A 12,366-nucleotide genomic window follows, 5' to 3' on the forward strand; every position below is an offset into this window, starting at 1 on the left:
ATCCGTCAGTCATCCTTATAATGGCAATAACGCGATCTATAATATTAATCAATCTTCAAATACCCAAGAGTTTGCCATTTTTAGAAGATTCCATTTCTAATTAACTTAGTTAGTCAGGTTTCCAGTCTTGATTTTGTAATTAACTTGCGTTTCAGTGCTGATGATCACATCAACCTTATGACCATGCATATAGATAATGATCTAAAGAAGCTTTGGTTATCCTCCTCCTACGTTCCAACTCAAGCTGAACTGAGTTTGGCTACATGTCTTATATCGTAAGGAGCCAACTTTTATGGTCTACGTCTACTATATCTCAAAAAGCAAACTACAGTTGGCTGTCAATAAATGCACTATATACGATTTCGATAAGCGAAAATATGATATGCGCAGAAGTTTTCAAGGTCTCGAATAGATGATATTCCCTGTTCAATAAAATTTTTATTGTATATCTGTTATAGTTTGTGAATAAAGTTAAAAAATGAGTGGTCTTAGTAGAACGTTCTTTGATCGATATAACCCATTTTCAAGCCCAAGCTGCTTGTTTTCAATGTTTAATGCTTTTGGTAAATGTGAGGCCGACATTTAAATTTTTGCACTCGGAAGAATATAAGCCCCAGATGGAGAGGCAGATAGACGGACGTGCATCAATTAATTAAAAATGTAATACTAATCAAGAGTAACCCTTTTCCCTTTTAGATCTTGCAAGGAGAGGCATTCCAAAGATAACCCTGTTTATATCCTACACCTCTCGTAGTACAGAGGTGTATAAAATTTGTGCGAATGTATGCAACACCCAGAGTGATTTGAGATAGACACACCTTTTATTATACTGATCTAACATTATCTGTCCATACGTCCGTTTTGTTTTCTTGTGTGCATCGTAGCGGTAGCAGGTTTCGAGATATTTTGATGACATTCTGTAAAACGATATGTGTTGTCCTTAATGAAATGGTTTAGATCAGGCCACTTATTTCGACCCCTGCTCATAAGACGCCTTATTTTGAAAAGTGCAAAATGTTATATGAATAATTGTAGAAATTTAACAGTAGACCAGGGCCAGCTATAGCGTTTTCACTAGCTTCTCTAATAAAAAAAAATTAAATTTACTAAGAAATGTCCATTGTTTTTTGATCTAAGCGTTTTCTTAACAAGGCATGTTTCTCTCTGCCTTGCTCTACATTCCACCTCCCCCATTTCCTTTCTTCCCCAGCTGCCTATTTTATAATAGCACTTGCTTTTGCTTACTGTCGGCTCAGTCGTTTTCATTCATAAACCAAAACTTTCCATTATTTATAGATTCTGGTTACATAATAGAATATTGTTTCGGTTTAAATTTGTCCTGAGCGCTGATAGCAATTATAGCAGAGTTTTGAAGAAAGCAGGAAACTCTCAGATTAAGCTTGTGACTTTATGAAAGCTGTTAAATTGAAGACGTTCTAAGTTTGCCAATAAAGTCATTGTAAGTGCCCGAGCTGTTATAAGCTTCGAATCCTTTCCATATTTGTAAAACTTACTCTAATCAAAATCTAAACGTATTTGAATTTTAGGAACCAACAAACATGTTACAAAAGGTTCGATTTAGATGGTTTTCACACAAACTCGATAGAAAGTCGCATATAACTAATATTTTCATTGAGTTCGAATAAAGATCTTACCGCATAATTAGCAGACGTTTTTTAACCTTTGACATTTATCATTATCATTTACAATATTAACCAAATTATTGAATAATGTAAAATTCAAGAAATTTTAAATTAGACCACACACACGCACATCAAAAGTGTTAAGAAAAATAACAAGAAAATTATATCCGAATCTTTTATACGTATCACCGCGATCCTAACAAAAAGGAACAAAACTAATTTGTCATATTCTACAAAGTTGAGTGGGCGCAGTTCGTTTTTTCTATTTCCCGAATAAAGGTGCAAATTTCTATGGAAAAAAAAAAAGTTTATACGCGATGTCTTCATTTTTGCGAACGGAAGAATGTGTACAAAAACTACTACACAGTTTCGCCAGATGAACGGACAAACTTGCTTGGGCGTATTCCAAATTTGAAAGTGCAAATTGTTTAATAATTAAACTATTTGTTTATATTCTTTAAGTAAATTTTTTTGTTTATTTTGTATCATGTTTTAAGAACAGGCGGTCGAAATAGCACCAAATTCAATGGCAAAAACCGAGAAAAAGTTTCAAGAAAAGCAAAAGCAGTTATCTGAAGTGCTCTGGCCGCAAAAGTAATGCATAAAGGTGATGCTAAGATGAAAGTCTAGAAATAGACGCGTTGAAGCAAGTAGTGGCTAAACTAGAATTTAAGGCTACAGTCGATGCTGCGATGAAGCGAATGGATTCCTACATATCAAGAGGCTGCGATTGGGAGATTCGTACAAACAAGAAGAAGAACAGCACTGCAATATTGGAAATAAAATTCTCTGTAAACAATTCGAAGAATTGTAAGTCAAGTCTAAACTATCCTAAAAATCACAATCCGACGGGAAAAATCTAATCTCATGAAGGTTTGTACAAAAACATAAAATCGGAAACAATCATTTTACATAACATAACGTATGTGTAGAATATTTGGTTACGTTCAGTGTTAATTTCAAATTTGAAGTTAACGCAAACGATTTAAATCTCTGCTAAATGTAGATACAAAGCACGCATACTCGAAACAAACAGTTTCCGGGAATTTTTCTATTTCCTTAACGGTAAAGACAAGCATAACGAACATGTTTGAAAGGCTTCGAACATGTTGTGTTTTCAAAACAAGCGCTGACTAACGAGCATATTTAAAGGGGCATAAGATAACGGTAACGAATGTACGCACAAATTTTATAGTAAAAATTTGTTGTTTTTTTTCTTATTTAGTATTAAGTCCGTAATCCTGTCGTGGCCGTTAGCAGTTAAAAACGACGATACACGATGCTAAGAAATCAGTTATCATTTGTTAGACAACGTGGACGGTCACAATGAGAAATATTGAATTATGTATTAAAAAATAAATTGCAAATAATTTCAAATGTTTTGTGTCCATAGTTCAAGTTAAACAAAAATAATGATAACTAAGAAAATGTTTTTCAATTAAGTTTCAAAAATTAAATTTCTTCTTAAAAAATAATCAAAAAAAAAAAAAAAAAAAAAAGAAGAAAACATTGAACTTTTAATTTTTCATCTTCATTCCCAGACGTAGGTATGTTGATGTTGCATTACGGCGTGTATTGTGCTAAAATCATCATTATAATGCATAATAAATGATGAGATGTGCGTGAGTAATGTTTAATAAGTGATTGTTGTAAGCTGCTTACGAGATAACTTAAATTTCTATAAACGCGTGCATGTTTGTAAATAAACAAAACTTTTTGACCTAAAAACGTAAGTGAAAAATCATTATCATCGTTAAACTTATTACTTGCACCACTTACTTGTCCTTACACCTACCGTCTCCATTCCTCTCTGTGCTTACGGGAAAGTAATTAAATTTGGAACGGTTATGAAGAGTTGATTTAAGGATAGATAGATTGTCGCTAAGCCATATTAAAAGGTTAACTTTGCACCTTTGGGAAAATGTACGATTTTGTTGAAGTGTATATAGCCTAAGTTGTGCTCACGATTTGTATAGATTTTCTTAGCCTCCTATGCGGTAAGAAAACGACATTTATAGTTTCGTACTTAGTTCGAACAAAAGTACCGCGGAATTGTGAGGAATGTTAACAACATGACATGATCCGACGATTATACTACGACGAGACGTTTCAACCCAGTGGAATTAAGCCAATCCGTAAAGGAAGACCCGGCCGGAATGTTAGAGAAGAAGAAGAAAACGTGATGACGACAGCGTTGCCGTGAAAGAACATTACATGCACTAACCTGGCTTGCGATAACAGCGATCGGTTGCTGTATTCATTCGACGGGCTTTACTAAGCCCATCTGTAAAAGGGAAGATATCACAATTACGTGCATGATGACAGTGCTCGATCCTAGAAATATTAGAAGCACCAAGTTGAGATGTAGTAACGCTCAGCTGCTGTATTCTCCACTGCATTTGTTCGATGTTCCGCTTCATAAAGAATCTCGAAATATCTGCCTTTCATATCCTCCTAAAAAAAAAATAATAAAAAAAAGATATATATATGGGTTATATCATATGAGTCAAGCTAGAAATAAAGCTTTAAGTTTAAAAAATGAGTGTAAAAAATAATATGAAAATTGTTGAATTTTTAAATTATAACTCAAAACTTTGCAAATATTTTTCTTAAACTCGATCTAAGATCTTTACTAAACTTGGTGCCCTTTTCGATTTGAATGTATAGCTCAAATACTTGTGCGTGCTTGCAATTATCAAAACACTATATGTTTGTAAATTAGCTATCAAAGGGAGTATCATTAAACACGCTACATCAACTCGCTCAATACAGTTATTCATCTAACGACCTTTCAAGAAAAGGCGTTATGCGGAAATGAGCAAAAAAGTAGTCCGATCTTAATCAATTTCAACGGCGTTCCTTCTCACGCCAAAGCAGGCCGGTGTGCTATATATTTTTAAAGTAAGTCAAAAATATGCCACGCATATAGGTTGAACATAAAAACCAAACGGACTGACGGACAGACATATGAATGGACGGACAGATATACAGATAGACAAGTTGAGATTGATTCAGAAAGTGACTACGAATCGATCTTTGTAATAAAAGACAATTCTATATCAAGTTCTTTTGTGCGCATTTCATCCGCATAAACTTAATATATTATCGTTCTGCAAGTGGCATATATACCATTGTACTGCAAATGGTATAGCGTAAGAAGACAGCTCAAGCACTTTATCTCCTTATATATATGTAAATACATATCACTTTCTCATTCACATTCATTCAAACGGGATGACTTGCATTGGGTAACTAGTGCCCACAGTCTCAAATATCATGCCCATAGTAACAGATGAAATACGCATGTTTACTTTTATATATTATTATTACCAGTTTAGTCAGAGAATAAATTGCGAGACTAAAGTCTTAAATCACTAGCATCAAGGCTATCAGCTTTATTGAAAACTCTACTGTACTTGAGATTTGATCATACACGACCGTTGAGTTGCTAGTCGAGACTCTTTGCCTACTCGGCGGCTCAGGCGGATTTACTTCTATATAGAAAGGTGCTTTCATAAAAAAAGCCAGAAGTTAGACGGAGCTAAATCATACACACTGGTCTATCTCGGAACGGCATGAAACGAAAAAATTTGTATCGCGATAACTGACGAAAACGTAGTCTCTTGTTTCGAGCATAATCACTGATAGATCACTAACCATATGTTTCTACTAGGCAACGGTAAAACCGGCCATATAATATTTTTGTGCCTTTTTGATATTCGGACGTTTAAGCATGCAAGTCGAAGAAATACTTACGATTTACTCCTCAGCAGATTACTGAACATTTTTGACCATTGTAGTCGGATATTATGCAGCGCTAGAAAGGGAAAATTTATAAAAATTGAAATAAAATAAAGAAGATGTGGCAAATAAACAAAGGCAGGCTTATAAAAGAACTTAATTATTCTTGTAGGGGAGCACAAAAGTTTGCTGATTCATTTTGGGGTTTTCGTAAGTTCGTCAGACTGTTTTAGGTCAAAATTGCTATTGGCGAAGTCTTGTTGTCACTTTTGCTTCAGTACACAAAATTTAAAACAAAGTGACAGAAACTATGTGTAGCACATAGCAAATATTAATAAACGAGGCTATAGAGTTTTTAAAAGGAAAACAGATATGTACATGATCCCAGACTATTACGTTTTACCAGTCAGGATCTTTTTACTAACAGCAATCATACAGAAATGATTTTAAAAAAAAAAAAATTGAAATTTTAGATATTAATGTTAGTTATTTGAGTTAGAAAAGGCAAAGAAATCAAGGCAAGCAATTAAGGATTTGTAATGGACTGCAATTTAGAATGTTGGAGTATAATTTCATTAAAAAATTAAAGTGTTTCTGTTAATAGTTCTTTTCCAATAAGAATATTGTGATGCAAGAAATTTAAAACAATATTGTTGATAACAAAATTGATTATTTTACACTGTCAATATAAGAAAGAAAAACATTAATGAACTCATCCCACGATGGCCATCGTTGAGTGCGTTGAATTCATTGATGTTCGCATCTCTTTATAAGGTGGAATGCCATTCATCAATGGAAAAGAATCAGAAAGATGATTGTTGAACTCTAGCCGATACGACATAAATGATTTGAAGTAACTTAAGGATTTCGGTCCAAGATTCCATGATTTCGTCAGACTTAACCACACTTGAAGCCTAGTTGTTGCATAGTAGCCAGCTGCTTGGATTCAAGAAACCAAGACGATAGTCTCATTCGATGCGGACATTTTCAGTCTTTGGAATCGGAGCAACTATTGCATGATTATGATATGCGATCGAGACCGACTGACCTCCCTTTTGATTTGAACAGACAGCTTTTAAGTTCTATAGCTGATAAAGAGTTTTCTAGGAATATGGCACATGGTCTGTCATTAGGACGAGGATCTTTTATTCTTAAGCCATTGACTATGAAGACACCGGAGAAATTGCTGTTAGAGGAATATTCATGTCATATTTCGTCAAAGAGGATGAGAGATCTCATTTTCCTCAGTTAAAGTTCCATTGGGATATTTTACATTTCTTGCCGGATTCCTTTTTTTTTTAAGGTTACGTTACGTTTTTACGAAATTACTTCAATTGATAAAATTCGTACCTCGTGGTTATTCTGGCTTATGTTACATGCTTTTCCTTTTTGATCAGGATAGTGTACACATCAATAATGTCTTTATTATGATATAAACGATAATATTGTGATAATTTAGCGGACATTTTGTTCACTTCAATTCTAAAGTCAATTATGGATGCTAAGCTAAATTCATTAATTTGTAATGTAATATGCTTCTACTAGCTTAACCTTTAACTGGGAATAATTTTGTGGAATAAAGTCCAACATTAATTACATGTCAATTATATTCTTGTTCTTCTTAGAAATTTCAAAGAAAACACTTTGTTTGCTTGGTTACTTTGAAAGCCATTAGGTATTATAGAGCGGAAACCCCATAATAGTCAGAAATAATTCCATGAATTCCATAAAGGAATAAAAAGTAAATTTTACTTTGAAATTTACTCTAAGCTTTTAAAGTCTCTAATATCATTATATGATTATATTAATAAGTTAAGCATTTTCATAAAATAACGTTTTGGGTGATTCTCTGAACTTTAAGAACATGCAAGAAAAATACGTTCGTCTTTTAGAGAAAATTTTTAGCGGCCATTACTTTAAATTCACTGAATTACAGAATAAGAAGAAGAAGAAGATAACCATTAGATGGCTGAAAACATTTCTACGCATTTTCTTTTTACCTGAGGTATGTAATATATTGGTAGAATTTGATCACTATCTGTCATAGTGTGCTGTGGTGAGTTGCAGTTTTTTACTTATAATCCATGGGATTTTGAACCGGTCAAGTCCATTTTAACAAAGCAGCTTTAAATTGTATTAAAAGTTATTATTTTTTCCTATTGAGACAGGGTTGCGCACATCTGATCTGCGGTTATTAACTAAAACTAAATGCACACGAAACCTTAGCTTTATATTCCAAGTTTTGTGACATGAGCTTTGAAACAATAAACTATCGAAACACGAAGTAACACCTCACTCAATAAGTCTTATGAGATCACTATGATTTTCAGATTATATGAACTTTCAAATCAAGCGATTCAAAATTTTATGACATGCCCACGGTTAACTTATAAGTTTCAGTTATATTAGTGGCGCTACTTTTATCCGGGTCTCTTGGTGTTATCTCGTATTACAAAATGGGAGACAAGTTAGCGTATAAAGCGCTCCTTCGCGATATATGTAACAATAAATGTTTTTCTTTTGCGAGAACCTTGTAATTTATTCACCCTTGTCGGTGTTGTAGGGCAACTCCGACTTGAAAAATTTTAAGAAATGAAGGATGAAGCAATTTATAAATATTGGCAATGGTAAGTTAATTTTTCCAGCAAAGTGTCTTCAAAATAGAACTATGCATGAAGAACGGTACGATATAATTCTTTTTCATGTCAATACATCATACATCATAAAAACATATCAAAAATTGCTCCCTGAAGATTATACACAAAAAAGAAGTCGGACAAATAAGATTAGATTGTTTAAGAAGGTGAGTTTAAAGTGAGAGTGAGGACGAGAATATACAAAGTAGAAATATTTCGACATAACTCTTTTTCCTGTTTATGTACCAAATATCATAAAAATATCAAGAATATCGGGGCATGTAAGTTGAATACAAGACAACAAGACGGACAGAGGGACAGTCAAGTTTAGATCGATTGAGAAAGTGACTCTGAAGTGAGGTTAGATAGGAGAATATATGGAAAGACATCGATGCCGGGACAGATAGACGGACATATATACTAAAATCGATACTAAGTGTTTTTCCACTTAATACTTTTTAAAATTGAGTTTTATACGAGGAGTTGCCAAATATCATGAAAATATCTCAAAAATCATGGTCCCTAGATTGAACATAAGAAAACACGGCGAACAAATGAACAGACGGACCGATCAACTTAGATCGATTCAGAAACTGGTGATTGCTATATGTCAGACGGATAGACAGACAGGCGGACAGATATACTAAAATCAATTGCGAATCGATTGATAGAAAAGAAAGAAAGATCGGTCTAATTTAAGTCTCATCTTATCGACAAAAGTTAACTTCTATCGAGAGCCGCCTGCGATGCAAATAATTATATCGCGCAAATGGATAAACTTTGCTGAAAGTTGTCTTATTTTTTAACAAAAGCAAACAAAGACTCAGTGCCAGAAAGTTTCCACTTGACTATTTAGGGCCATGAATGGCTTTAATTACATGAACAGTGCCTATCCGAAATTCTCTTCAAGGCAAATACAGTTCTCTCCTTTTTTTTTCACAATAAAATATTTTTAGATTATATTTTGCGAACTGAATAAAGTGACATATTTTTACGAATTATTTAATGCACGCCATCTAACTCTGTACATATAGATGTAATTTACAGTTAGTAAAACTAAAAATTAATTATATATCGTTCTCGTGCATAATATAATATAACTATGAAAAGCATATGTATGTATTATAGAATGTTTCACACTAGCTTCAAGTATTAAGATTGCATGAATGATAAATTCGTGTAAAAGCAGAGAAATAAAAGTAACACATACTCTTAATATAAATGACGTTTAAATGTTATTTAATAATGTACTTAAACAATGATAAAGTCTAGACCGTAGTGATGGTATGCTTGCACGGTAAGCATTACCGAATATATCGTTAACTCATGTTGCGCATATTAAAAATCATTTCAGAGTAACAGCTGTTTTCAATGCCTTACGATTCATATACGATTCATATGTGTGTTTTCAGATATTTTATAGCTCGACATATATAATTTTCATTTATACATATACAAACATAAAATCACAATTCTGATATAAAGCTAGTTGTTTATATCAACTTGTATGCTATTTACTCATATGCTATATATATATGTGCTCCGTCATTCGTGAATAAACAACATGTGTAAACATTCATACACGATACACGTGTAAACATAAATTTGTAGATATATATAAACATATGTTTATGTATATGTTTGCGATTTATGAATACCTATGCCATCTTATTGCTTCTTGCCTTCGAAGTTTAAGGATTATAGCAAACAATATTTGAACTCATATGCTTTCCTGTATTACGTATATAAGGATCTACATTAAATTTTAAAAATTTCGTACTAAACATTTCCTTCACACTTCCTTTACTATGGCTTTATGTGTTCTTTCCTTTTTTTTGTCTTCTATATATAACTAAGAGGAGATTTTAGTTTATTACATTTATAACGTAGGAAAGCATGCACTGCACAGGCAAAGGCCCTTTAAAATATATATATATATATATATATTGTCGTTCATAGTGAATAACGGTATCTCCTCGTTGAAATCACGTTTACGCTCCCAGTAGTTTGCTTCGAGCGACAAACTTGTCTTGGTTTAAGTTCGGAAAACAGAACATTGGGCAAATATAGATTTGATTTCGCAAAATGCTGCCAATTTGTATAAAATAATGGAAAATATGCTGGGTATTAAAACAAGCATGACCAAAGCTAGACATTTTAACTCTCCTCCGTCTTGAATCTGCAGCTTGCTTATGAAATTAAGTGGGAATCCTATCGATCCGTTGGGCTCTACGTCATGTCTGGGAGTGATTTTGGATCGCAAACTCAACTTTGAGAGAGATATGTCTGACGCTACCTGCACTTTCCAGTTTGAAGTTAAATATACAATCGGGCAGGGCCTTCTCATGCGATATAACAATTGACTATCGTTTCGAAGTTATGCCTGACTGCTGCTATTCATCCGTCTCTACAAAAGCTCTACGTGACTGATATACACAAGCTAATGATGACTACAAAAAAAGTTCGACTTAAACTGAATATAGTTTCTTTTTTCTTATTTTTAACGTTTTTTTTTTTTTTTTGTTAATAAATTTATAAAAAGCTACTCATATTAAATTGGTTCAGCATTCTAAGCATTTCTTAATAGTGTTATGAAATTTTTGTCGAAAATTTTCATCCAAAACCTAGCACAGAAAAAAGAGAGAACAAGAAAACAAAAAATAAATAAATAAATGATAACAAGCAACGAAATTATGTTTAGTTGTGGCTGAATCTTATAAGCCCATCGGCTTTAGGTAACAAACAACTGGAAGAACTATATGTGAGCAACGGCTCGTCGTTAAGTACCCTACATCACCTTGCAGTTATTCATACAACAAGTTTTCAAAAAAAGACTTTATATGGGAAGTGATTGAAAAACTGGTTTGACTCGTAGCACTTCCAGTAGCAGTCGTCTCTGGGCCAAAGTACGTCATTGCACCAGATTTCTTCTAAATATCTTAAAATTTTCGTACGTCAAACACAAGATACACAATAGGAAGGGCAGGCGGATGGGCAAGCTTAGATTCAGAAAGTGATTCTGAATTGATCGGTATAACCAAGGGTGGTTCTACTTCAAATCGTTCTGGATGTTACGTGCATCCTCGAAAACTTAATATATCCTTGCAGTGGTATAGAAAATATAAAATTTCGATACTCTGTAATATTTGGTGGGCAAGGTCGATTTCTCTCAATTTTATACAAGTACTGTACGATCGTCCATAGGCTATAGGAGCAAGTGTTTATCGTTGCACTTGCCGTAGTTTACGGGTAATGAGCAAAAAAGTCATATGTTTTGCTTTTGATTAACTTTGTAACTTTGTAGGCGTGTCCTTTGGACGGTGTGGTCCACTTTCGGTATCTAAATTGCGTGACTTGCACTCGACTTCCTAATTTTTGCGACCGGGAGTATGTTTACCGCAGACCGAGACGTACACGGAAAGGCGAAACATGTTTCTAAGGCTCTCTTCTGGGCGTTGCAAACGTTTTGACAAAATAAATATATCCTTTACCTGCCGGTGATGGGTGTAGTAAATAAAACACCTGAGTTTTTTTTTTTTTTTTTTTTAAATTTTCCTTTCATAAAAAACATGACGCAAGAAAGCGAAATACTTGTGTTTGCGAATCGGCCACATATGTAAAGTAACTTACTAAACACAAGTCACTCTTGTGCATGGAATATTTAACTTGTTAGCAAACAGCTAGAAATTCTCTTACCAACAAAGTGAACATGAAGTGAACATATGTTGTGTGCACATAAGTTTCAAAGTGTGTGTGTACATTTTGTGTGAGGTATTAAAAGAATGAAAACCTCACGTACGTGCATCACTACCACATCAAGAATACTTGAAAAGCTTACGCAGACATTTTATTTACATTTTTAATTTGTAATATTGTTGAGTCTATTCTAAGCTTTTGTTGACTCTGCGACGGAAGAGCGAATAAATCAACGCAACACTATATATATATATATATAATGTATACGATGCTTATGAGATTTTCTTTCATAATGTACCACATCTCAGATTATGATTATCTTTAATAAATATTTGAAAACTGGTAATTTTTTCATGCGTTAGCAAGCCCTTCAGGACCTTTTATAAAGAATACTCCTCTAGGACTTGTGTGTTTTCTGTGTGTAAAGGTATTTCTTACCCATGTCTCTCATTTATGACATATGAATTGTCGAACTTGGCTGTAGCAAATGCCTAATGCCTTTCTAATCTCATTTTTTTGCCACTCGTTGTGGATGGTAGTATATTAACATTATCAAGTCATCGAAGCCGAGAATATCGTGTATGCGTGTGTTCAAAACAAAAAATGACTTTTTATGTTTCTTGCTGTTCTCATGTTTACATTACTCATGT

The 12,366-nt window shown here is 33.6% G+C and overlaps 2 long non-coding RNA genes across 2 annotated transcripts in view; one reads left to right on the top strand and one right to left on the bottom strand.

Annotated features, from left to right (window-relative positions):
• Nucleotides 1–3,122: 3,122 nt before the first annotated feature.
• The window catches only part of LOC119644523, a 66,825-nt gene continuing 57,581 nt past the window's right edge, over nucleotides 3,123–12,366 (top strand). The window contains exon 1 of the long non-coding RNA XR_005248531.1: nucleotides 3,123–3,372. This is a non-coding gene — a long non-coding RNA (uncharacterized LOC119644523). The remainder of the gene's footprint in view (nucleotides 3,373–12,366) is intronic.
• LOC119644525 overlaps nucleotides 3,158–12,366 on the bottom strand; it is a 35,915-nt gene continuing 26,706 nt past the window's right edge. Inside the window, exons 2-3 of the long non-coding RNA XR_005248532.1 lie at nucleotides 5,400–5,460; nucleotides 3,158–4,097 (exon numbers count right to left, since the gene is read on the bottom strand). This is a non-coding gene — a long non-coding RNA (uncharacterized LOC119644525). The remainder of the gene's footprint in view (nucleotides 4,098–5,399; nucleotides 5,461–12,366) is intronic.

The sequence above is a fragment of the Glossina fuscipes genome, unplaced genomic scaffold (genome assembly GCF_014805625.2).
Source record: "Glossina fuscipes isolate IAEA_lab_2018 unplaced genomic scaffold, Yale_Gfus_2 124421, whole genome shotgun sequence".
In the NCBI taxonomy this organism is placed as follows: domain Eukaryota; kingdom Metazoa; phylum Arthropoda; class Insecta; order Diptera; family Glossinidae; genus Glossina; species Glossina fuscipes.